The 23,238-nt window shown below is 36.6% G+C and overlaps 1 protein-coding gene and 1 long non-coding RNA gene across 7 annotated transcripts in view; both read right to left on the bottom strand.

The window, feature by feature from the left end:
• The window catches only part of KCNQ5 (potassium voltage-gated channel subfamily Q member 5), a 564,981-nt gene that overhangs the window by 248,512 nt on the left and 293,231 nt on the right, over nt 1-23,238 (bottom strand). The gene's annotated exons all lie outside the window — the stretch shown is intronic.
• The window catches only part of LOC103883786, a 42,423-nt gene continuing 34,472 nt past the window's right edge, over nt 15,288-23,238 (bottom strand). Inside the window, exon 2 of the long non-coding RNA XR_646137.4 lies at nt 15,288-15,539. This is a non-coding gene — a long non-coding RNA (uncharacterized LOC103883786). The remainder of the gene's footprint in view (nt 15,540-23,238) is intronic.

Here is a 23,238-nt window from a genome sequence, read left to right as displayed (position 1 = left end):
AACCCTCAGCATCTATTTTGGAACTTGTGGCTTTCACCACGCAGCAATGAGGAGAATGGGTGACTTGTGAAACATCCACTCATGTTCCAGTGGAGAAAAACATGATCAGTGCATCCTTTTTGAATGGGCTTTATTTATGGATACAGTTCTCAGAGATCCTGGAATGTCTTTGCTCTGTCCTTCAGCTGCCGGTTTGAGGTAGGCTCCTATAGATTGGTGGTAGGTTTTTCAGAGGTTTTCTCTGAAGCAGTTTTCTTAAGCCCATGAAGAAAGGCCAGTGACACAGAGGGCTGTGGGCTGTGTAAACATCTTCCTGCTAATGTCCCAAGTGTTTTAACAGTGGAAGATTTCAATTTTAGTTATAGCACTATTTCCCAGGATTAAAGGCTCAAGTTTGAATTCAGTTAATGACAAAATGATTCACTAGGAGGTAACTTCTGTGAGAGACAGGCCTTTGTCTTGTTCTCTGCTGAATGCCTTAGAATAGGTCCTGAAATAATATCGGGCATGTAGTAGGTGCTCAATAAGTATTTGTAGAAAAAAATGAATGAATACTTTTTAAAAAATTGACCTTGATTTGTACAACACTCTGGTGCATGAAATTATTAGAAACAAAACATGTGTGATGCCTTTTATTATGTGTTGACCCCAAGATAATCTTACCAAATCTCACAAAATGTGGCAAAAGAGGATATATAAAAAAAATCTTAGTGGAAAGTTAAGTCTTTAATGCAATAAAGAAGACAATACACAAACTAATAATAGTAACAAATGCTCATTGAATATTTACTGGAACCATGCAATGATCTAAGTGGTTTATCTATATCATCTCATTAAATAACAACCATATATTGATGTGTGAATCAGGCATCGTAGAGTAGTGGCTGAAGACAGATTTTGGAGCTCAACATTCTGGGTCTAAATTCAGGCTCTGATACTTTCTCTGATAAATTCAGGCAAGTTGCTTATCTTCTTGGTTTCCAAGTGTCTTTATCTGTAAAAGGGGGGAAATAATACTTTCTGCCTTATACAGCTGTTGTGAAGTTTAAATGAACAATTGATCCTAGAAGAGTACTAGGCATGTAATATCTATCTGTCATTCTCTCTCTTGCTCATGTAGAACAGTGCCTTGTGCAAAGTAGGAGCTAAATCTTAGCAGTCATTGTGTGTTACTAATATCATTCCCATTTTGCAGATGAGAAAACTGATGCCCAGAGAAGTAACTTGTTCAAGATCACACAGCTAGTAGCTATTGAAACTAAGGTTGGGATCTAGGTAGTCTAACTGGGTACCTTTTGCTCTTAACCACTATGCCATTGTATCTCCTCAAATGAATGTGCTGAAAAGGTATTTAACTCACTCTTAGTAATAAACTACTCCTAGAATTTATTCAATAATTTTCAAATGATAATTTGACACTTCTTGACTAGAATATCATTTCGAAGATTTCTAATGAATAAGTACAGGTGTTTCTGTAGGTTATTAATAAAAATATGCTATTATCCACCCAGTTGCCTGATTAATTTTAAGAGCCAATGCACTAGAAAATGATTGCTATTTTCTGTAATTTAGGCTTCAAGAATTGTTAGTAACTAAAAATAAGCCTCATCACAGAGAGACCAGCTTTGCATTCATTTGACATTAGCAAATTCTTTATGTTCAATTCCCCATCTGAAGTGGTAGATCCTCAACAATAGCTTGTAGTTTAGGATATATTTATGCAGATTCTCTATGGCACAAGGAAGAGCACAATCATCTTTCAGTGACAGTATAAGAGGCTGACGCTCTTGAAAAATGGTTGAACCATACATTTAATTTAAAAAAGGGTGAGAAAATAACATGTATCACTAACAGTGCAGGCTACATTTAAGTAGCAAATAAAAAGAAATTGTGTTTGTTTTAATGGTGAATTGCCTTTAGTTGCATCAATGGAATGATCATGAAAAGGATAAAGAAATCAATTATTTAATTTCCAAATCTCCCCTCAGAGCAGTTCAGCTTTGCAAGTTTAAACAGTTTGTGAAATCTAGCCAAGTATGCCAAATACAGTATAAAGTGAAAGACAAACTTCAAAAAGGTGATTTTTCATTAAAAACTACAGCCAGTTTTCTTCCTGAAATCAGCCAGATACGCTTATCCAGACAGATGCAGGCCAAGGTCAAAGTGATAAATTTTTGGCAAATTAAACCGGACATGTTAGGTTTAGACACTGCCCCTACTGCAGTCATTCCATATCACCTTAGAGTCCCCATAGCATTACAGTGAACACGGGAGGAAAAACTATTAAAGAAACTTGTATTTCTCCTCAGAAGGCTCAGATATTTTTGAAGCTTCACTTCTGTATTCAAATTTTCCCAAAATAATCTGAAAAGTTAAAAGGCAATTAGTATACTGAAAGCAGAATTTCTCTGCCACTGAGGTTATGCTTTCTTTAATTCTTTTATCTGTCAGTCTCTTTAATTTTGTATCTGTAGCATATATTTTTGAGCCTCTTTTGGATGTCTACTTGGCAGGTACGGAGCCAAGGTGTCAAGAATGATTCCACTGCTCAATTTTGACACAGAGTAATCATACCATTCTCGACGCATGTTTGGCTATGTATGGGGGCAACTACTGATAATAATATTATCATTAATTTATGCAGAATAAGAGAAATAGGTTTAATTTGGATACTCCAGGTCAGTGAATAACAGTTACATATTTAAAATGCGCTATTCTATAAATGAAAAAGAAACTTTTATTTAGAAATAAATCATAAAATACTGTTTGGTTATATATAAGGCAAAGCAACTTTTTGCTAGATATTGTTCTATTTCTCTGAAATCTCTTCAGTAGAGAGCCTTAGCACCTCTGTTACTTGCCTCCCTGAGCTTCAGTCACATTCTTAAAGCGGCAGCTCTGGTCACAGGTTCTCTGTAGGAGTTACTGCTTTAGCAGAAAATGCTCTTCTCCTCCTATGGGCTGGGTAAACTCTCTCACAGCTTCTCACAGGCATGGTGTTTCAGACATATGCCCTTACAAAACAACATTGTGTTTGCTCAGAACACTTATCTAAAGTTGTATTTACACATTCATGAGTGAGGTAATCTGATGACTAACTTTTCCCTGCATTAGACTGTAAGAGGGTCAGAACAATGTTGGTTTGTTTCCCAGCTTTATCTCAAGGATCCACAGAGTGCCTGGCATGGAGAAGGAAACCAGCAATCAGTAGTTGAGAGAGAAAAGAAAGAAAGAAAGAGATGGGGAGGGAGGTGGGGGTGGGGAAGAGAGGAAGGAGGGGAGGAAGAAAGGAAGGAAAGGAAGGAAGGAAAGGAGGGAGGGAAAGAGGGAAGGAGGAAGGAAGGAAGGGAGGGAGGAAGGGAGGGAGGGAAGGAGGAAAGAATGAATGAAGGAAGGAAGGAAGGGAGGGAGGAAAGGTGGAAGGAAGGAAGGGAGGAAAGAAGGAAGGAAGGAAGGACAGAAGGAAGGAAGGGAGGAAAGAAGGAAGGAACAAAATAAGGAAGGAAGGAAAGAAGGAAGGAAGGGAGGAAAGAAGGAAGGAAGGAAGGAAAGAAGATGAGCAGGGCTGGGGAGTCTCTCCAGACAGATAAGATTCAGGCCAGGTTAGGCAACACCCATCCTATGCATGAAGATAGAAGGAAGCAAGGTTAAAAAATAAACAGAAAAATAAATGCAAAAAGAAGGCAAAAGAAATAAAATTGAGGATATTAGACAGGGAAAGGGAATTAATACTCACTGAGATCTATCTTAGTCTAGTTACTTTATAAACATTTCAGTTCGATGACCGTCTTATGGAACAGGGATTTCTGAATCTTTGTTCAATAAGACCCCACTAGACACTAATGTCCTTCATATTATGCTGTATTTTTTTCCACTCATCTAAATTTTTTTTTCCTTTATGACTTTATTTTAATTTAAATTTTTTTTTCCACAGGGAGTCATAGCATACAGATAATTAACACAGATTATCTGTGCCAGCTATTTCTCTAAATACTTTGCATGTATTACCTTATTTAATCCTTAAAACAACTTTACTGTTATTCCCCCTTTACCAATAGGGAACACTAAGGCTAAGAGTTACAGAGCTAGTATGTGTGGAAGCCATGACTCAAACACAGGTAGACTCAAATTCAGAATCCTTGTGCTTAATTGCTACCTGATACTGCTTCGTTGTAGAGCAAGCAGATTATTAAGCAATTGAAGTGATTTGTCTGAGCGGTCTTTATTATTCTGACTAAAACGGTTTACTAGGACATACACATTAAAGCCATCTCTGCCCCCATCTGGTAGTGTTGACTGACAGCTGGTAGCATCCCAGAATCCTAGTCACACCTGGTCTGTCTTCCTATTGTCCCAGTGATCGCATCACCAGTGACTGGACATGACTGGCTGGGGAGACTCTCCAGTCAGATAAGATTCAGGCCAGGTTAGGCAACACCCATCCTGTGCGTGAAAACAAATATCAGAGCCAGGCAAAAAAGTTTCCTGCTGAAATGTTAATAATTTGGCTGAAATAATAACCATCTCAATAATAATGCATAATGATAATAATGCATAATGACTCAGTTTCCTTTGGTAGACATTGTCAAATTATTAAATCTTCTTTTTGGGAATAGGCAGGCCCTTTCCGATTCTGCTTCAAGTCTCTACCTCTCACTGGGAAATAAAGGGCTGAATTTTAGGTATGATTCAGAACATCAAAGAATGTTCAAGCTTAAAGTGCTTCAAGGTCATGAATACAACAACCTCATTTTATAAGAGAGAAAACTAAGGCCCAGAGAGGCATTTTAAGAAGAATGAATATTTCTTTCCGACCTTAAAATGACTCAGAGAGAAAGACACCATGGAAAATAAGCGTTTTTTATGTGCTGCCTTCACATTTAGTTACAAAACAGAGAAAACCAATGGGTAAATGATTGTTGCTATCAATATTTCTTCTCATTTTTACATTTCACTCATTTTCTATAGACGTGAAAAGAAAGAAATGCCTACTCTATGCTAAGGGAACACGTGCTCGTGGGGCAGCCAGGGGCCAAATACCAGCCTAGTTGGGAGATGTGCAGGTAGGTTTATGTGGTCTGTACCGGAGATACTCTCTGGCTTGCATCAAGTTTGAGTAGATAATAAGGCCTGAAAAGTATTTGTTGAGTGAATGAAAGACTGCTTAAATTAATCAGTGGGGAAGCGTACGTGAGGCATTTCTCCTCTGAGGTGTATGGAATAGACTGGAAGAAAACAATATACGATACATGTTCAGGGAGGCAGGTGCTTAGTGGAAAGATATCTCTCCAAGGAGGACCTGTTTGTAAGTTGAAGAAAAAGTTTGGAACCTTAGGATTTAAACTAGGACAACTTCTGGCAAAAAAAGATGCTTGACAGAGTTGGAAATCCAATTTCAAACCCAGAGTAAGGGTGTCCTTTACATTTCCCTAAAGCAGAAAAGTGTCTCTGGAGAAAGAACGCATGGGCTGGAATTGCAGACTCACTCTGAGTGGAAGCAGAGCCCCCAGCTGTGGTGGGTTGGCAGTCTCCGCTCTGAACTACCCCTTCTGTCCTGCTTGCTTTGTGATGATCCGGGAGCCCTGCCAGCTAGTGTCCCTGAGGGACTGGGTTCAAGCAATCAAGTGTGCCAAGGCCCAGCCGCTCCTCCTCAACCCAGCTTCCACCCGCTCGCCAAAAGCACTGAGGGTTCTGTAATGCTCAACGAACATCAAATTGACAATATTGGCAACATTTCCAGACATGTCAAGGCCTTGTTTCTTAAAATACAGTCTCATATATGACAAGTGTGGTACAGGGTTAATGAGTTTTTGCAAGTTTTAGATGTTGTATGTCTTACAATAGAGCACGAAATCTGTTCTGGGTCTGAAACAGTATTACTAATGTTAGAAGTATTTAACGTTTCTTTTAAAATACTTAAATCACTTGAAGTTTCAATTATGTATAACTTGAGGCCAACAACAACATCCGTATTTCTGTAGCATACTGTAGCCTTCTTTTGTTTATATGTCAGTTTTCCCTATTTGACTATAACCTTCTTGATGGTAGGAACTATGCTTTATGTTTTTAAAAAAGCTTTCTTGAGGTATAATATACAAACCATAAAATTCATTGGTTTTAATTGTACAATTTGCCAGGTGTGGTGGCTCATGCCTATAATCCCAGCACTTTGGGAGGCCAAGGCAGGTAGATTGTTTGAGGTCAGGAGTTCGAGACCAGCCTAACCAACATTGTGAAACTCCATCTCCACTAAAAAAAAAAATAACAAGAATTAGCCGGGTGTGGTGGTGCATGCCTGTAGTCCCAGCTACTCGGGAGGCTGAGGCAGGAAAATTGCTTGTACCTGGGAGTTGCAGGTTGCAGTGAGCCGAGATCATGCCACTGCAATCCAGCCTGGGTGACAAAGCGAGACTCCATCTCCAGAAAATAAATAAATAAATACATAAATAAATGCACAATTTTTTGATATTAGTACATTTACAGAATTGTGCAACTAGTACCACATCTTATGAAATCATTTCTATCACTCCAAATATAAGTCCCCTGATCATTTGCCTCCACTCTCATCCCTACTCCCCGGCTTAGGCAACCATGAATCTATGTTTTTGTCCTACTTATTCTTGAAGCCCCAGTGCCTCAGGAAATGCTTTAGTTTATTAAATTAATGTCTTAAGTAATGAATTAATTAGTTTCTAGGGACATAGCGCTCTCTACTCATGATTTCCAACTTTTCATTTGTACGCCAAGTATTTTAATTTGGCATCATCTCATTTCATGAGAAAAACCTTGTAAGGTGGTTAGGGCAGGGTGATACTTTTTGAAAATGATAAAACAGACTTAGAAAGAGTGAGTGATATGCTCAAATTTCCCAATTGTAAGTGATAAAGCTATGCCTTTTGACTACATAGCCAGTATTAACTCCATCATGGTCAAATTAGGGTGACAGACTATTGAGAAAACTTGGGGTCTACATAAATGTATTTGGACTTTTATGTAGAAGTTAAATAAAAACTCCCATTATCTTTAACCCTGAATTGATTTGATGAAGTAAAATAAAAAAATTTTTATTTTAAAACGAGGTTGGCACATGCATAATAACAGAGAACTGAAAAGAGTAACACATTTTTTCTCTTGTTAATTGGCAAATTTGAGAGCACGCAGCTTTCTGAGGACTTCTTTGTGTGGCTGGTTGTTCAATTTTGTTCTTCATTTTGGGAGAGGATGCACAATTCACCTGCTTTTACATAGCCAAATTGATATGGGAAAGAATTATTAAAAAGCTTACAGAAGAAAAGGAAATTACTTTTTATTGAAACATACTTTAACTTGATCAAAATTATATTTATTTTGGTAATGTGTGCTATATTTTACAGACGTATGCTTCCGTGGTAGAGGCAAGCATAACTTTCCTTTAAATGTGGTTCTGGTGGGTGCATGCCTGTGAAGGTTTGTTATCTGTCCCTCAGGGCAGATTCTTGCTGGTTCAAGCAAAGGAAGACATAGTTCCTTGCCTGAAGTAAAATGGACTTCAGTTGGCAGCTGAATTTGTCCAGGACTTAAAGAATATCATACAGGAGTAAGTCCTGCTTTCCCTGGATATCCAAAAAAATCGAGGAGAGAGTGACTATTGAAGAATTTTAAAGCATCTCTGGGTTCGTAAAGCACTAATTCCTTTTTATAGAGCATTATTTGTAAATTACTACAATAAAATTTTACTTTACTGTTTTAAATCCTCAGCTCGTATGTGTAATTTATCAATATGAATAGTTGTTTTTATAAGTTAGCTATTTTGTTTGTACTCTCAGCTCTCTGGAGACGCGTATAGCTCCAGTTACAGTTACAGCCGCAGTTCTATCTCAATTATGCAAAATACACAAATGAAAATGTGAGCAAATTACAGAGACAAGCAAATCCATGAACAAGAACACATCTGTATGATGATAATGTTAAGACAGAGTCAGAGAATTTGAAAACTGGAAGTCATCAAGCCCAAAGATGAGAAAACCAAGGCTCAGAGAAATTGAATTACGTGTGGAAATTTAAGTTGAGGAAGAGGGAGGCAAGAAAAAGATTTTGACAAAAGCCAAGAATTTGTTACAGAATTTATATTTTAATGAGTTAAGTAGATAATTTTAAAAATCAGGTAACTAAATTATAGAATACAAAATATAATATTTTCTGTGGTTATAATTTCAGTTGTAAGAGATTGGAAAAATGATAAATTTATATATTTAAAGCTTTGCATGTGATGCATTTTAACACAACATCTAATTCTATGCTACCTTCCCTTATTTTAGGAAAACCCCTCACTTAGATCTTTGAATTAAATTTAATGTTAAAGTTGAAGGGTTTAATTTTTCTTTCATTCATTTTCTAATTAATTTTATAATAAATATTTGCTGAGTGTTTGCTATGAATCAGGCATCATATTTGTGCTCTGAGACTAAAGCCAGAATAAGTCAGATGAGCTCCTTACCCCCACAGAACTTCCATTCTGGTGGGAAAGTAGAACAGGCACAAGAAAATAAAAAAGTGAGTAAAACTTTCTGATAGTGACATGAAGAAAACAAAAATGAAAATGGGGATAGAGAATAGGTGGGTAGGTTATTTCAGATGAGATGATTAGGGAAATTCTCTGATTTTTTTGGTGACATCAAGACTCTGGTTGACTCTGTTTTGGCTGTGCCAAGGTTGAGAAGACTCTCAGACAAGTAAGTGGAAATGTCAAAGAGGCTTCTAGTTGTGAGTCTGGAGATCAGAGAAGCAAATAAAAAAGGGCATTATCAGAAGAGATGGGATTTGAAGACACAGCACTGACTGAGACAATTTAAGGGAGATTATTAAGAAGGCTGAGAAGGGTTCTCCTAGGAGAGAAGAGAAAACCTGGAGAGTGTAGAGTCTTAAAATGCAAGAGAAGAAAATTTCAAGGAGGCTGATCTGGAATACTGGATCCAAAGCATAGAATACTGCTTTGAGGTAGAGTGAGAGGAGGGCAGATGAGATGCCATTGAATTTGGTACAGTGAGGATTTTGAATTTGGCAAAAACAGTTTCATTGAGAAGACGAGAGTGGAAACTCAGTAGGAATGAATTAGGGTGAATGGGAGATGAAGGAAGTGGAGACCATCCCTTTGAGAAGTTTGCTATGAAGCGGAAAAGAGAAATAGGCATAAGCTGGAAGGGGATAAGAGAGCCAAGGTGTTTGTTTTGTCTTTAAAGGGATATATTAGATCATGTCAAAAAGCTGGTGAGAATGATGCAAGAGAAAGGAAACGCCTAATCATGCAAAGAAGAGAAGATTTGATGCAGCTGCTTCTGAGTGCTGTAAGTACACTTAGCAGGGGAATGAGGACCCATTTGAGACACATGGTCACAAATTTAAAGGGATACCAGTCAGCATGATTAGGTGATTTTCCCTATGTTTAGTTTCTCAGGCACAAGACAAAGATAGGACAAGGCTGGCCGGTGTGGTGGCTCACGCCTGTAATACCAGCACTTTGGGAGGCTGAGGCGGGTGGATCACCTGAGGTCAGGAGTTTGATACTAGCCTGGAAAACGTGGTGAAACCCCATTTCTATTAAAAATACAAAAATTACCTGGGTGTGGTAGAAGGTGCCTGTAATCCCAGCTACTCGGGAGGCTGAGGCAAGAGAATCACTTGAACCTGGGAGGCGGAGGTTGCCGTGAGCCGAGATCACGCCATTGCACTCCAGCCTAGGTGACAAGAGTGAAACTCCGTCTCAGAAAAAAAACCAAAAAAAAAAAAAAAACCCGAAAAAAAAACAACCATAGGACAAGGCCAATATATGGATTTAGTTAAAGTTGGAAGTTTTGTTGAGAAAGGGGATTCATTGCAAGGGAGTGTCATAGTGAAGGTACATGGAATTTATACTAGTTAAAAGAAGAAAGTGAGTACCTGAGTGAGGTGATGAGTATTGTCAGTGTCACTGTATTCGAGGTTTCAATGGGCCAAAGATTCGATGGGATTGGGGACACTAAAGTGAGTGTTGCAAGAATAAGAACTGAGATGCTTAAAACCAAGCTTTTGGAGTTGACTGACATTGTTGATCAGTGGAATGAAACAACATAGCTGAGCTATACAGGCCATGAGAGCCCAGACAAAAGAGAAAGAGCCTCCTGTTATCAAGATGGAGTACTAGGATCCTTTAGCACAGGATTAGTCCCTATAATTTGGGAAACACTTAAAGATGAGTTTTGAAATTAGGGGATTCCTGCAAAGATATGGCAATTATCTAAAGCACTTCTGATATAACAGCCAAAGGCCAAAGTTCAGATCACCTTAGAAATCTCACTGTCACTAAGTAATTTTGTTTGGAGATCTATATAATTTACTAATTGTGTGACCATGGGCATTTTGTTTAGTTTTATTGAGCTACACTTACAAATGTAGGATATCACCACCACCACCACTGTTATCACACTATCACCACTGTCATCACCACCATCGTCACCATTATCATCATTACCACCACCACCATCATCAACATTATCTTCCTTCTTACCATTATCATTGTTGTCATTATCAATCATCATCACCATCATCATTGAGATATATAGGTTGCCATAATTAATTTAGGGCCTTTCTGTTGGCTCTGCATGGAACACTCTGTCCCTAGACATATGTTCAGCAGATTATCTGCCTTCATTTCAAATGTTACCTCCTCAGAGAAACCCCGTAACTCAAACTAAAGTAGGATCTTCATGCCTCTGACATGCCTTTATTCCTTAAACACCCAGTTTTTATCGCTTATTATTATTATTATTATTATTTACAGATAGCATCTCCCTTTGTTGCCCAGGCTGGAGTGTAGTAGTGTGATCATAGCTCACTGCAGCCTTTAACTCCTGGGCTCAGAGATGGTATACATTTATTTGTTTACTTGTTTAATTACATTTATTTGCTTGTTTATTGTTTGTATAGCCTCTTTCAAGAAAAAGATTCTATGAGATCAGGGACCTTGCCTAAAACTAGAATAATGACTGGCTTATAGTAATGATAAGTCAGTATTTGTGAATGCAAAGGTCAACTGTAAAATCCTCTATCAAACAGCTACTATTATTATTAGGAGACACACGACCTCAATGTAATCAAATTAAAGAAAGTAGCAATTTATAATTCAAAGAAATGCAATTGATTTATACATCATATATTTGCAGCATGATTTTTACTTACTTTTTAAGGATCTCAAGATTTAGGTTTATGGAGTGGAAGATAAGTAATGGTCAACTCACTAGAGCTAATGGAAACAATCAAGTAGAATTAATTACCTGTGACAGATGACAGATCATTAATCAGTACTCACAGTGGAGACTGAGCTAACATGATGTGGTTAGAAGCAAGGTACAAATCTCCAGAAGAAAAAGGGTCCTGACTCCTAACCTCCCTCATCCCCTCCACTGCTAACAGATTGGGAAGTTCATCCTGTAAGAATTATGGATGGTATCCTGCCAGAAGCAAAGGCATAATCCTTCAACAGATGATAGAAACTAATCAGATGCAAAGAGATAAAACATTCCGGCCAGGAAAGGCTAATCTCATGGGGCTCCTTTTGCCTCTTACCTGTAGTTATCATAAAATCTCTTAAGGTAAATCCTAATGTAATTAAAACTTTTAAATCCTTAACATGTTAAGTTCTGTCCAGAATTTTTTTAATCTGAGCATCTGAAGGTGATTTTAATTTATCATACTACAAAATATATTGGCTTATTAAAAATTCAGATTTTTCTCCTGTCTTGTTTTCTTGAGGGTTATTACTCAAGAACGACATTGATTTTGTTTTTCATGTTCAAACCTGTTTTAAAGCAACATAATTAATGTTTTATAAAAGTCATAGTCAATTGGCAGATATATTCTTAGTTGAGAAAGACAATGCTAAATGAATTTTCAAGAAACATTTTTCAGGCATTTTGAGAAACAGTTTTAGTATAAAATACAGCACAGAAAAGCTGACAATGCTAACAAATAAGTCATAAAGTAGATGAGTTTCTTGAAGTGATAATAGTTCAAAAAGCAACATTACAAAAACTGTCTTTAATTTTATACCACATATAATTTATGCAGGATATAGATGCATTTTAAGCTACGTATATGAGATGATGTAGGACAGGGCGTCCAAAAATGCTAATTCCTAGGCTATGTAGGTCTTAAAATAGCAGATAATCAGGAGGATCTACATGAAAATAAGTCATAACATAACAAGTATGGGAAATTGATTCAAAAAAGAATAACAGCTTTCCCTTACTCTCTTTAAAGTTTGTTTTTAAAACGAAAACTATGTAAGCACCTATTATAATTTTAAATTAAGTGTTTATTTTTGTCAAAGTGATATGTGCATATCATTGAGAGAGGCATGTAGTTTCCTGCTCCCAAGTTAACTGCTTTCAGGTCTAACTGATTTAAAAAAGAAAATCTAAATAAGACGCATATTTGCTGCTTCTCAGTTATTCAGGGTTAGGCTTCATCTATTGTCTTCCTATTAGGAAGATGAGGATGTAGCTCCCTTTCTCCTTATTTCCCTGCCACGCTCATCACACAAATGCATACGCGCGTGCGCACACACACACACACACACATATTTTCCATGTCCCAGCTCTCACTCACCCGACAGATTCATAATTCATATTCAATGTTTCTATTATTAAGACCTTACAAACTCCATCCTCAGATAAGCCAACTAGTGAGAAGAGTAGAAGCTAATTGGAAGCTCTGTTAGCTAGATGGGCTTTAGGGCAATCTGGCTGGGTCTTTTCATGAGGAACTCCCCACATCCCCTCTGCCCTTATTTCTATGCAGTCAGGTGTTTATTCTTGGGCTGCAGATTCCTGAGAGAAGGCTCTTCCAGTGCCTGGTGGGTGTTTTGGGAGTCAAGTGAGGGAGAGCTTACCGGTAATGTATTAACTTTCATTTTATCTGCCTGTTTTCAGTTCAGTATTCCTCCCTCAACTCTAGCCCTTGGGGACTACAATCTGGAAGCTCTCTCTGGCAGGCCTTCCAGAGAATCCTCCTCCAATTGTTGCCAAAGTGTGAGGCAAAGTGTGAGGCAATTACCTCGCATGCAGAGTTGGGAAGGGGCCCTGGGTGTCTAAATGCCTCTTAAGGAAATTTACAGGAAGGTTTTTGTTTTAGCCTCACTTCACTTCCACTTCCAGAGGTGCCTGGAGCCACTAGTTCCTCGCCTTTTGGTCTGCAATATAAATCAGGTTGTTTCTTGGCTTTCCCACCTGCTGACTTAGTATTTAACTTTCTAGGTTCTGCTAAGTCAGTTACCACTTGTCCATATGCTTTCCAGGGTTGTTTGTGTTCTCTTTTATTTCTTGTGTCCTAGTGATTTAGGATCTTTAAAAAACCTCTTTATATTCATTTTGATGTGGTTTCAGAAGGGGCTCAGAGGCTAATGTATGTGTTCAACCCACCATCTTTAACCAGATGTCTTGAAATTTGATTCTTAAAAAAGTGATTCAAATAATAGTCAAGAAAAATATAAGTTTTCATATGAGGTATTCTAGTAGTAATTTATTATCACACTATATTGGCCAACATGCTACAGATTCAGAGAGACAAATGGTGTAATAAAAAGGTAAACTTTAGTTTCAATAAAATATAGATTCTATTATTTTTTAGATGAAGTTCTTTGTCTATATAAATCATCTCTTTAAACACAAACTTTAGTATCCCGTTAAAGTGGGCAATAAAAGACATCAGGCATGACAGAGTCTGTATGCTTTTATACAAGGACCAAACAAATATCTAATTATATGAAAGTATAGCTCAATTCTGCTATAATAAAAGTAAACCATAGTCAATTATGGCCCAGTTAACTCTAGAAAGCAGAGGTTAGCCAACAAATGTAAAAGTTCAATGTCCCTATTACTTTAAGTATGACTAACAGTGATTAAAATAGGAATTACATGACCATTGATTCCCAAATGTCTTTTCTAATGTATCAAGACACGGGACAGCTTGAGATAGCAGATTTAATTTAAACAAGTAAACCGATGGTTTACTCATTCATTTATTGCCTTCAATCACTTCCACAGCTGGCGCGAACATTTGTTAAGTTTTAAAAGAACAGAAGCCAAAGTGCGTTGCAGTAATTAACTTATGAAAGCAATTAATGTAAGCAACATATGCATGCACATTATCACACAATAGTGCATATGGTTAATTAAAGTTTAACATAAATTAGATCTATTTAACCTTATTTCAAGGACCATTTGCACGGGTTTTTTTTTTTTTTTAAATGTCCATATGTCTTAACTAAGGTGATTAACTGCATCGTGTTAATGACCTCAAAAAATTAGCTAAAGCCTCTTGGTTTATTACTTAGTTAACAACAAACATGGCACAAATGCTCTGTTTGTTTTCAGCATGATTTAGAAAGCCAAGACTGGCTAAAATGCACAAAAGCCAAATGAAGGATCAGTCTTTCTGGAATTAAGAGGTATGTTTTACATTTAAAGAAAAACTTCCTTTGTAAGTTTTAAGATAATAAGACATAGTTGCTCCTCTCAGATGAACTTGCTTTTAAAAAACATGTAATATGTTAGTGGATATCTTTTTTCCTAGGTTTATTTATGAAATCCTTCACCAATGAATTAATACTTAATGTGGCAAATATGTGTTAAGCTCCTACCCCACCCAAGGAACTCTGTTCAGCTCTATGATGAGACAAAGGCACACATTTTTTTTTTAAATAAAATATGACCTCTGCAAAGATGACTTAAGAAAGCTTAAAAAATGGTCATTCATAAAGTGGGACAAATACTAAACAATAACATTAAATGAAGAAAAGGAGGAGAGCACAAATAGTTACCAGTTACTAGGAATGAGCATCAAATCTTACATTAAACTTCCTGACAGTTATGGAATGAAGAAAAGTTAAATTACATAAGTTTCATCTAAATAAAAAATGAATAAAATGCAGTTCTTGTTCTTGATATTTCCTGTCACAAGACTATGTTTAATATTAACAAATATCTACCTAATGGGCTTTTTGATATTCTTTATTAATTTCATCAACAATTATATCTAACCGATTGTATACATTTTAAATTATCCTGGGTAAATGAGCATTTCTCATGTTCTAGATTTTGCATGTTCTTATCTTGGGCCATTTTCATCTATCCTATTAAACTTCGAGTACAAACTAGACTACTTTATATATTCCATTTGGCACGACTGCAGGCTTATAAATTGACAACTTTGCAGTTTAAAGCCACATGAAACACATGAAGTTGGTTTTGCAATTCCAAAGACAAGGTTCTTAATTAATATATTTAGGATTTTAATAGATAAGAGACTGTGCCAGATATTTCCATGTGCCCAGACAACTGAGAGTGCACTTTTTGGCAGTCACTTTATGTGCCTGTGGGAGGTTTAAGGAGTGGGCAGTTCATTGTCCATTTGGTCTTATTCCACCAAACTTTAATTTTTTTCTGTTGGTTAACCGACAAGCTTTCAACTCCTCTCTTCATCCACATCAACATGGCATTCAATCAATACTCACTCTCAGCCCAATCCTACAAATAGAAAAGGGATTTTAGTTTCAGTACCACGTTTTACAAATCAAACTTCTTAATGCATTGAGAAATTAAAGGACTTGTTTATGGTTTTACAGCTAGTTATGAGGAACCTCTGTTATGGGTCAGCATTTATGAGGTTAGGATTTTAAAATATGGTTTACAGGACTGATTAATTATATAATCATAATGATTTCTCTATACTTCTATACACATGACTTAAGGAATGGGAGCTAGCCTTAGGATGTTTGTGAGTCTTTAAATACAGGGACCAAGTCTTACTTATCTTGATATCTCTAACACCCAGCAGAGTGCCTGGCACAGAATGTTTAATAAATCCTGGGTGGTTAAGTGAAGAATTAATGAATAAAAAATCAAGAGCTTATGGGCACCTGCAGAGTAGAGAACTGTGCTAGGTATATTAGCATTTATTCTAATGTCTAATTTCCATAGGAATTAGACTAACAATTACTTTTCCTCATAGATATACAAAGAGACATATTAGAGTCTACTCCATATCTATATCTATATCTCTGTCTACTTCTATCTATGTAGCTAGCTAGCTAGAGATTTGTTTTTCTAAAATAAGGCTTATTTAAAAAAAAAAGAAAATTTCCCATGCTACCACAGATCCAAAATCTACGGGGCCTTCTGCTTACAATCTCACATACTAAAATTAATTTAAATGAATTTTCTTAAAACTTATAGAGAGGAGGTAGTTAAAAGGCTAATAGAAAATAATTTAACTCTTAAGATTATTCCTATGAAGAAAGGATTTTAGTACGAATGTAACCCAGGTAGCAAATACCAAACACATTGTAAGGAATCTACAAGATTCCTCAGAGTTTTTTGCAAAGGGTCCTTCCAACTGCATATAGTTCCTACATCACTGGGCATATTTTAGAACCTTTTACTCAATAAAATATCTGTCTAGTATAACTGGCTAAAAGCAAAGTCGTATTACTGATTTAGCCAGTTAAATTAAGAGTAACAGAAACCAAGAAGTCCACATCTGTTTTGTACCTAAGGACCTACCCCATATTAAAGAGATTAACATCAAGGCACGGGTTTCTTCTCAGGTAACCTCACCTGTCTGCTTTTAACAGCAATAACACTTTTGTTGCTTAAGGAGTTCTCAAGCAGTACACATTTCTCAGCATGTAATTTTTCTATTTTCCCTCCTTTTCATGTATTTATTCTCTAGACTAAGTTCTTCAAAGATCACATGTTTTTCTTCCTGTAATGTGTAGAAGGTGTTACGTACAGAAATGGGAACCAATGTTTCTTGAATACCTGTTATGACCAGGAACAGTGCCTAGAGATCTTTGAGTCCAGAATTATCTATCTTTTGCCAAAATAAGTGAAAAAAAATTTGTATTGGTCACCTATAAATGACTGCAAATTAATACCAGTATGCTTAATTAAAACAATATAGATTGGTAAATTCAATGGAATCTTAGAAAATTCAATTAATGGAAGCAATAAAGTATGTAATGTTAAAGAAAAAATATAGAGTATGGTTGAGTTGGTATTCATATTACTTATATCATGATCTTCAAATAGTTTATTTTCCAACAGTAGGAAGTTAGATTTTCTTATCTACTTACCCCATTTTCTCATTTCTCTAGACTGATATGATTCTGTCGTGAGACACTGACTTTATTTAAAATTCTTATTGTGTTCATCTCATTGTCACTAGATTAGGCTAAAAGTCATTGTAGAAATCTCTAGGATCTCCAAAGTCACAGGAAAACACATGACAAAAACAATTCATCACAAAATAAGAGATGACTTGCTTCTCTGATTTGTAGTATAAACAAATCAAACAGTTTTCCAACGTGAGATATGAACAAGTCACATTTTCTGAAAAAAATTTGAAGCTTGTCATAGTTGAAATATTTGAGAAGCTCAGTGGGACTTAGTCCAAGGATATTTGCCACAAATTAAAACTACAGAATTCTGGTTGTAAAACTTTTAGCATTTCCATATGGCTAATAAAGAATCACTAAGTACTACTGAAATACCTATAAATCCTCCCCCTCATCCCCCAGTGGGCCCAAAGCTAGCCAGTTTTGTAAAATTTAATTCCTTGTGTCAATGTTTTGTGAGGCTTTGATTTTTAGTTTTTAGACGCAGACTCTAAGTGTTGACTCCGTCTAAACATCTATCAAGTATTAAGAATGATTTGTTGAACTTAAAAGAAGAGAAGTCACCATGGTAATGAGAAACTTGTTGGAGCACATCATTTGTTCTTACAGGATTTTCAGGAAAACACAATTCTTATCTTTCCCTTAGAAATATTATATAAAGAGGATATCAAACTTTCATAATTACAAGTTTTTTTCTTCAAAGAATTAAATGAAAAATTCTAAGGAGTATTAGTGTTGTTGGTACCCCTTAGATATTGCTCATTGTCTTTCAATATAATTTGAAGCCTAGGGAGTCATTAGGTACCACTGTTTGCATCACCAACTATATGATGAGAAATCGTGATTATAGCTAAAAAGTACACCAACTTCTAGAAATTATAATTAAGTGCCAGATAGAGAGAAGGGAAATGGGAAGAAATGAAGCTTTAGCAGACATTATGGACAGCTGTTTTCCATAAATAATGTAAGCCTGCTAGTTTTAATGCAGTATAGCTTTTCATGAGCTGATTCCTTGCAGCAGTAATACTAATTAACCTTTTAAAGTCAGTTTTGTGTCCCAAACCAATAAAATTCGGTGGGGGCAGAGCAGTTTATCATCATCTCTGGTAGTTCATGGGATGAATGAGGGTGGAGCCCTGAAGGCAAAGGGGTAAGCAAAGCAGATACTCAGATTGAGAGCCTTAGCTCTCAATCCCCTGCCTCCTGACAGCTGAGGAGAACAATTTCGGATCCACCTGATGCTGAGATGCAGCCTCTTCTGGCTCCCTGGTATTTTTCTCACATTCCTGTGTCGTTTTAACAAAGGTAGATAGAGTAATCTTTATCCAACATTAAATGGACTGCATATCTAAGTTTCTAAGTGTAAAACTCTTCGATAGCTTCTCATTACATTTCATATAAAATGCAAAACCTTTGTCTTGGCTTACAAAATTATTGCAATTAATGACTGTCACCTTCAGCAGCAGCTGCCCTTTGCCCACAAGGCTCCCATTGCAGCACCTCCCTCAGATTACTAGAACTACTAAGCAAGCTCCTCCCTCACACAAGTTGTTTTTTCTACGCAGAATCATCCTCCACTCCTGCCTGCATGGTGCCAACCTTTAGATTTCAACAAGCCCACTTTGCTTTTTACCTCTGCTGTTGAACATATTTATTTTCTCTCAAAGCCTTTATGAGTTCTGGTTACGTATTTATTGGGTTATTGTTTTCTGTTTTGTACCCCCAGTGTATTATACACTCCTTAAGCCCAGGAACTGAGGCCGTATTGCTTAGAACATGTCTAGAAGAGCAAGTGGCACATACTGGATGCTCAATTAAGAAACAGTTGAATGTATAAGTGAATATTTGTGGATCTATTCTGATGATGTTGGCCTCTTAGGGACATTATTACAAGATGCAAAAGCAACTAGTTGAGATATAAAGCATTTAATTAGGTGATTCAGATGCTAGGCAGCTGTTTTGACTGATTTTTATAAACATTTTTACTGAGTTGACAGATTTGGATTGAAGAGATCCATCTGGAAACTCATCTAGATTTCTAAGGCTCCATATATATTATCTTGCCTCTGTTCACTTCTCACTCATATACAGGATGCTACATGAGAACATTCTTATTCAGAATGTTGGGTATACTTATTTCGACACCTTTCTGAGAAAAAAATCACTGAAGTATTCTCTTTATTAAGAGGTGCTAATGTTTCACTGACAGAGAGTTTTCAATAGTAGGTCCATCTATTTCTGCTACATACTATCAAATAAACATAAACATTTTTATGGTTTATAAATCTTAGGACGTTTTTCAGAAAATGGTTAATAGATTAAGAAAATCATGCCCTAAAATGAGACATTTTTTGAGAAGAACTAATTGAACAGTAAAAGGATCCTCTCTTCCTTGTTTATGTGAATAATTTTTTTAGGGAACAAAAGGAAAAAAAAGGAATAAGATGAGGAACAGCCAGAGGTCCCTCACTATCTCGTCCCTCGTCACTCCTCACCTGTGTGACCCAATGTCCTGAGTTTAGTACCAAAAATTCCATATCCCAAGATATCCTTTAGTTATAGGCAAACCAAGACAGCAATTGCTCACCCTATAAGGGAGGTTGAAGCGATGGTGTGTGTGTGGTATGTGAGTGGAAGGAGGGTGAGAGAGGAGAAAAATGCTGCATAATTCTGGGAAGGGAAGGCGAGGGTCTTCCACCTGCTTGAGAGCTCTGAGCATGAAGAGTAGATTTAAAAATAGCACATTGAGCTAATCACAGTGCCAGAGATGTGCTGTTGCTGACAATAGGCTGTAGGGTCTGGAAGGAGAGGATGATGCCCACAACTAGGATGGGGATGGGTACCCACTTGAGAAGGCGCTTCTATCTTAGTCTTCAGTGTGAGGTGATGACCTCTAAGTGGGATTTTGGTGACCCAAGTTTTTACTTTTAAATAAAATTACTGACTTGATCATTCCAATATTAATTTCTGTTCAGAAAAATTGCTATTTCTGCTTCCCAGTTTCCTGTGATTAGTTCAATGTGTCATTTTGAAATCTGTTCTTCAATCGCAAAAAACTGAAAAAAATCTGTCATGAGTTCACATCTCAGCTGCATTGGAAGTTGTTGTAAAAATAATTGGTAGATCTCAAGTGAGCGTGTTATGGTGTATAATGATTAGAAGATGAACTATAAGAAAACTTGTTTTGACATTAATATTCTTTAGAAAAAGAAATCAAAATGAAAAATACTATAAAAATCTCCCAAGTTGAATGTTATTCATGTAACCCATAAAGTATTAGCAAAATGTTCTCATTTAGTAAACTATGATTGAATTATTTCAATACCTTTTTTTCCGAGCTCATCTTGACATGAAAAGGAAACCATTGTGTTAAAAAATTATCCCCCAAGACAAAAACTGTTTATGGTTCTCTCTCACTTAAAAATTGTATAACTCAAATGACCCACCAGCAAAAAAACAAATAAAAGTGGGCAAAAGAATAATCCTAAGTGAACTAATGCAGGAACAAAAAACCAAATACTGTGTGTTCTCACTTATAAGTGGGAGCTAAACATTGAGCACACATGAACATAAACTTGGGAACAATAGACACTACAGACTACTAGGGTGGGGAGAAAGGCAGCTTTGGATTGAGAAACTACCTATTAGGTACTATACTCATTACCTGGGCATAACATACCCATGTAACAACGTACCCTCTGTATCTAAAATTAAAGTTGAAATTTTAAAAACTGCAAGAAATGGGCAAAAGATTTAAACAATTTCTCAAAAGAAGACACACAAATGACCAGCAGGTATATAAAGAAAGGCTCAGCATCACTAAGCCTCAGGGGAATGAAAATTAAAACCGTAAGGAGACATCACCTGACACCTGTTAAGATAGCTATTACCAAAAAGATAAAAGATAATTAGTACTGGTGAGGATGTGGAGAAAAGGGAGCCCATGTACACTGTTGGTGGGAATGTTATTCCAGCCATTATGGAAAACAGAATGTTCTGTGGTTCCTCAAAAAAATAAACCTAGAACTATCACATGATCCAGCAATTCTATTTCTAAATGAAATGAAATCAGTATGTGGAAGAGATATCTGCACTCTCAAGTTTACTGAAGCATTATTCACAATCACCAAGATACAGAATCAACCTAAGTGTCCATCAACAGATAAATGGATAAAGAAATATGTCCTGGCTGGGTGCAGTGGCTCACATCTGTAATCTCAGCACTTTGGGAGGCGGAGGCAGGTGGATCACTTGAGGTCAGGAGTTTGAGACTAGCCTCGCCAACATGGTGGAACCCTGTCTCTACTAAAAATACAAAAATTAGCCAGGAGTGGTGGTGGGTGCCTGTAATCCCAGCTACTCATGGGGCTGAGGCAAGAGAATCACTTACACCCAGGAGGCAGAGGTTGCAGTTAGCCAAGATTGAGACAGTGCACTCCAGCCTGGGTGATAGAGTGAGACTCCATCTCAAACAAAAAAAAAAAAAAAAAAAAAAGAAGAAAAAGAAAGAAAGAAATGTGTCTTATATACCCAATGAAATATTATTAAGCCTTAAAAAAGAAGGAAATGTAGTCATTTGCCATAACATGTATGAAACTGGAGGACACTATGTTAAGTGAAATAAACCAGGCATAGAAAGACAAATACCGCATGATCTCACTTTTACATGGAATTTGAAAAAGTTAAAAACATAGAAGCAGAGAGTAGAATTGTGGTTACTAGGGACTGGTGAGACGGATATGGGGAGATATTGGTTAGAGTATACAACATTTCAGTTAGACAGGAGGAATAAGCTGAGGAGATCTATTGTGGATAACGGTAACTATGATTAACAACAATGTACTGCATACTTGAAAATTACTGAGAGCAGACTTTAAATATTCTTATATTTAATAAATGAGGTAAAAAAATGAGGTAAAGGATATGTTAATTATCTTGATTTAGTCATGCCACAGTGTATACATATATCAAAAATCATGTTGAAAACTGTAAGTATATACAATATTATTTCTCAATTGAAAAATAAAATTAAATAATAAAGATTGTATAAAAAGTAGAGTATTATATAACAGAGAGCTAAACCATAAACAATAAAATTATATTCTCCTCTATTCACGAGGATTAACTGTTTGCTATATGTTTAGATTCCTTAGGACATTTATACATAAAATATGTCCACAAATATGAAGTTGGTCTTAATACAGAACTGGGGATAGTACCTCTGATATCGTTTGAGTGAATTGCTGGTTACATACCACTAAAAGCTGTAAGTAAATGGATTTTCTTGGCCCTTTTCTCCCCCACCCACAACCTTTTTGGAAGAACATTAATTAACTGTATCAAGAATTTCAAGTTGAGGGAGCCACACGTCTTAAATTTTCCTTTATATCCTTAACTGACAAAGTTAATATATTCAGATCATAAAGCCAAATTGGGTTTAGGTTCAGTGATTCAATGAGTTATGAATTACTGACACCCAGCTTTGTTTTGGTCCACTGGGAAATTTTCTGTCAAAAATGTCCACTTCAAGACTCTAGAACAAAGATTAGTCAACAAATTTGGAGTACTTATTATGAGTACTTATTAATAAATACTTATCGAGTGCCTACAAAGAACTTAAAATGGTTTAGCTGAGGCAACTATTGCAATAACCTGGTAAAGTAGATTCTCTTATTTTCCCTTCCCCATTTTACTGAGGAGGAAACTGAAGCTCAAAGAGAATCTCTCATGCAAGCAAGGTCATACAACTAGTAAGTAGCAGTGCCAGGATTCAAACCCTGATACTCCTGTCTACTCCTCGAAACTCCCCAGTACACCACTCTCTTGCTCTTTGCCACTCACTACATACTTGGGCTTTCCAGAAATGCCCCTGCTCAACTAATTCTTGCTCATCTTCTACTCACACCAAACATGCTGTTGAGCCCAATCAACCTTCACATTATTTTCTAAACTTGCCATATGTATTCTTATTTCTGTGTCTTTCTTCATATATTTGACATCTGGTTCTCCTAACTATACTTCCTGCACAGTGTCCTCTAATGAAGCATTTC

The sequence above is a fragment of the Papio anubis genome, chromosome 6 (genome assembly GCF_008728515.1).
Source record: "Papio anubis isolate 15944 chromosome 6, Panubis1.0, whole genome shotgun sequence".
Lineage (NCBI taxonomy): Eukaryota > Metazoa > Chordata > Mammalia > Primates > Cercopithecidae > Papio > Papio anubis.
Note: the sequence above shows the minus strand (reverse complement) of the source record. Positions and strands in the feature narration are given on the sequence as shown.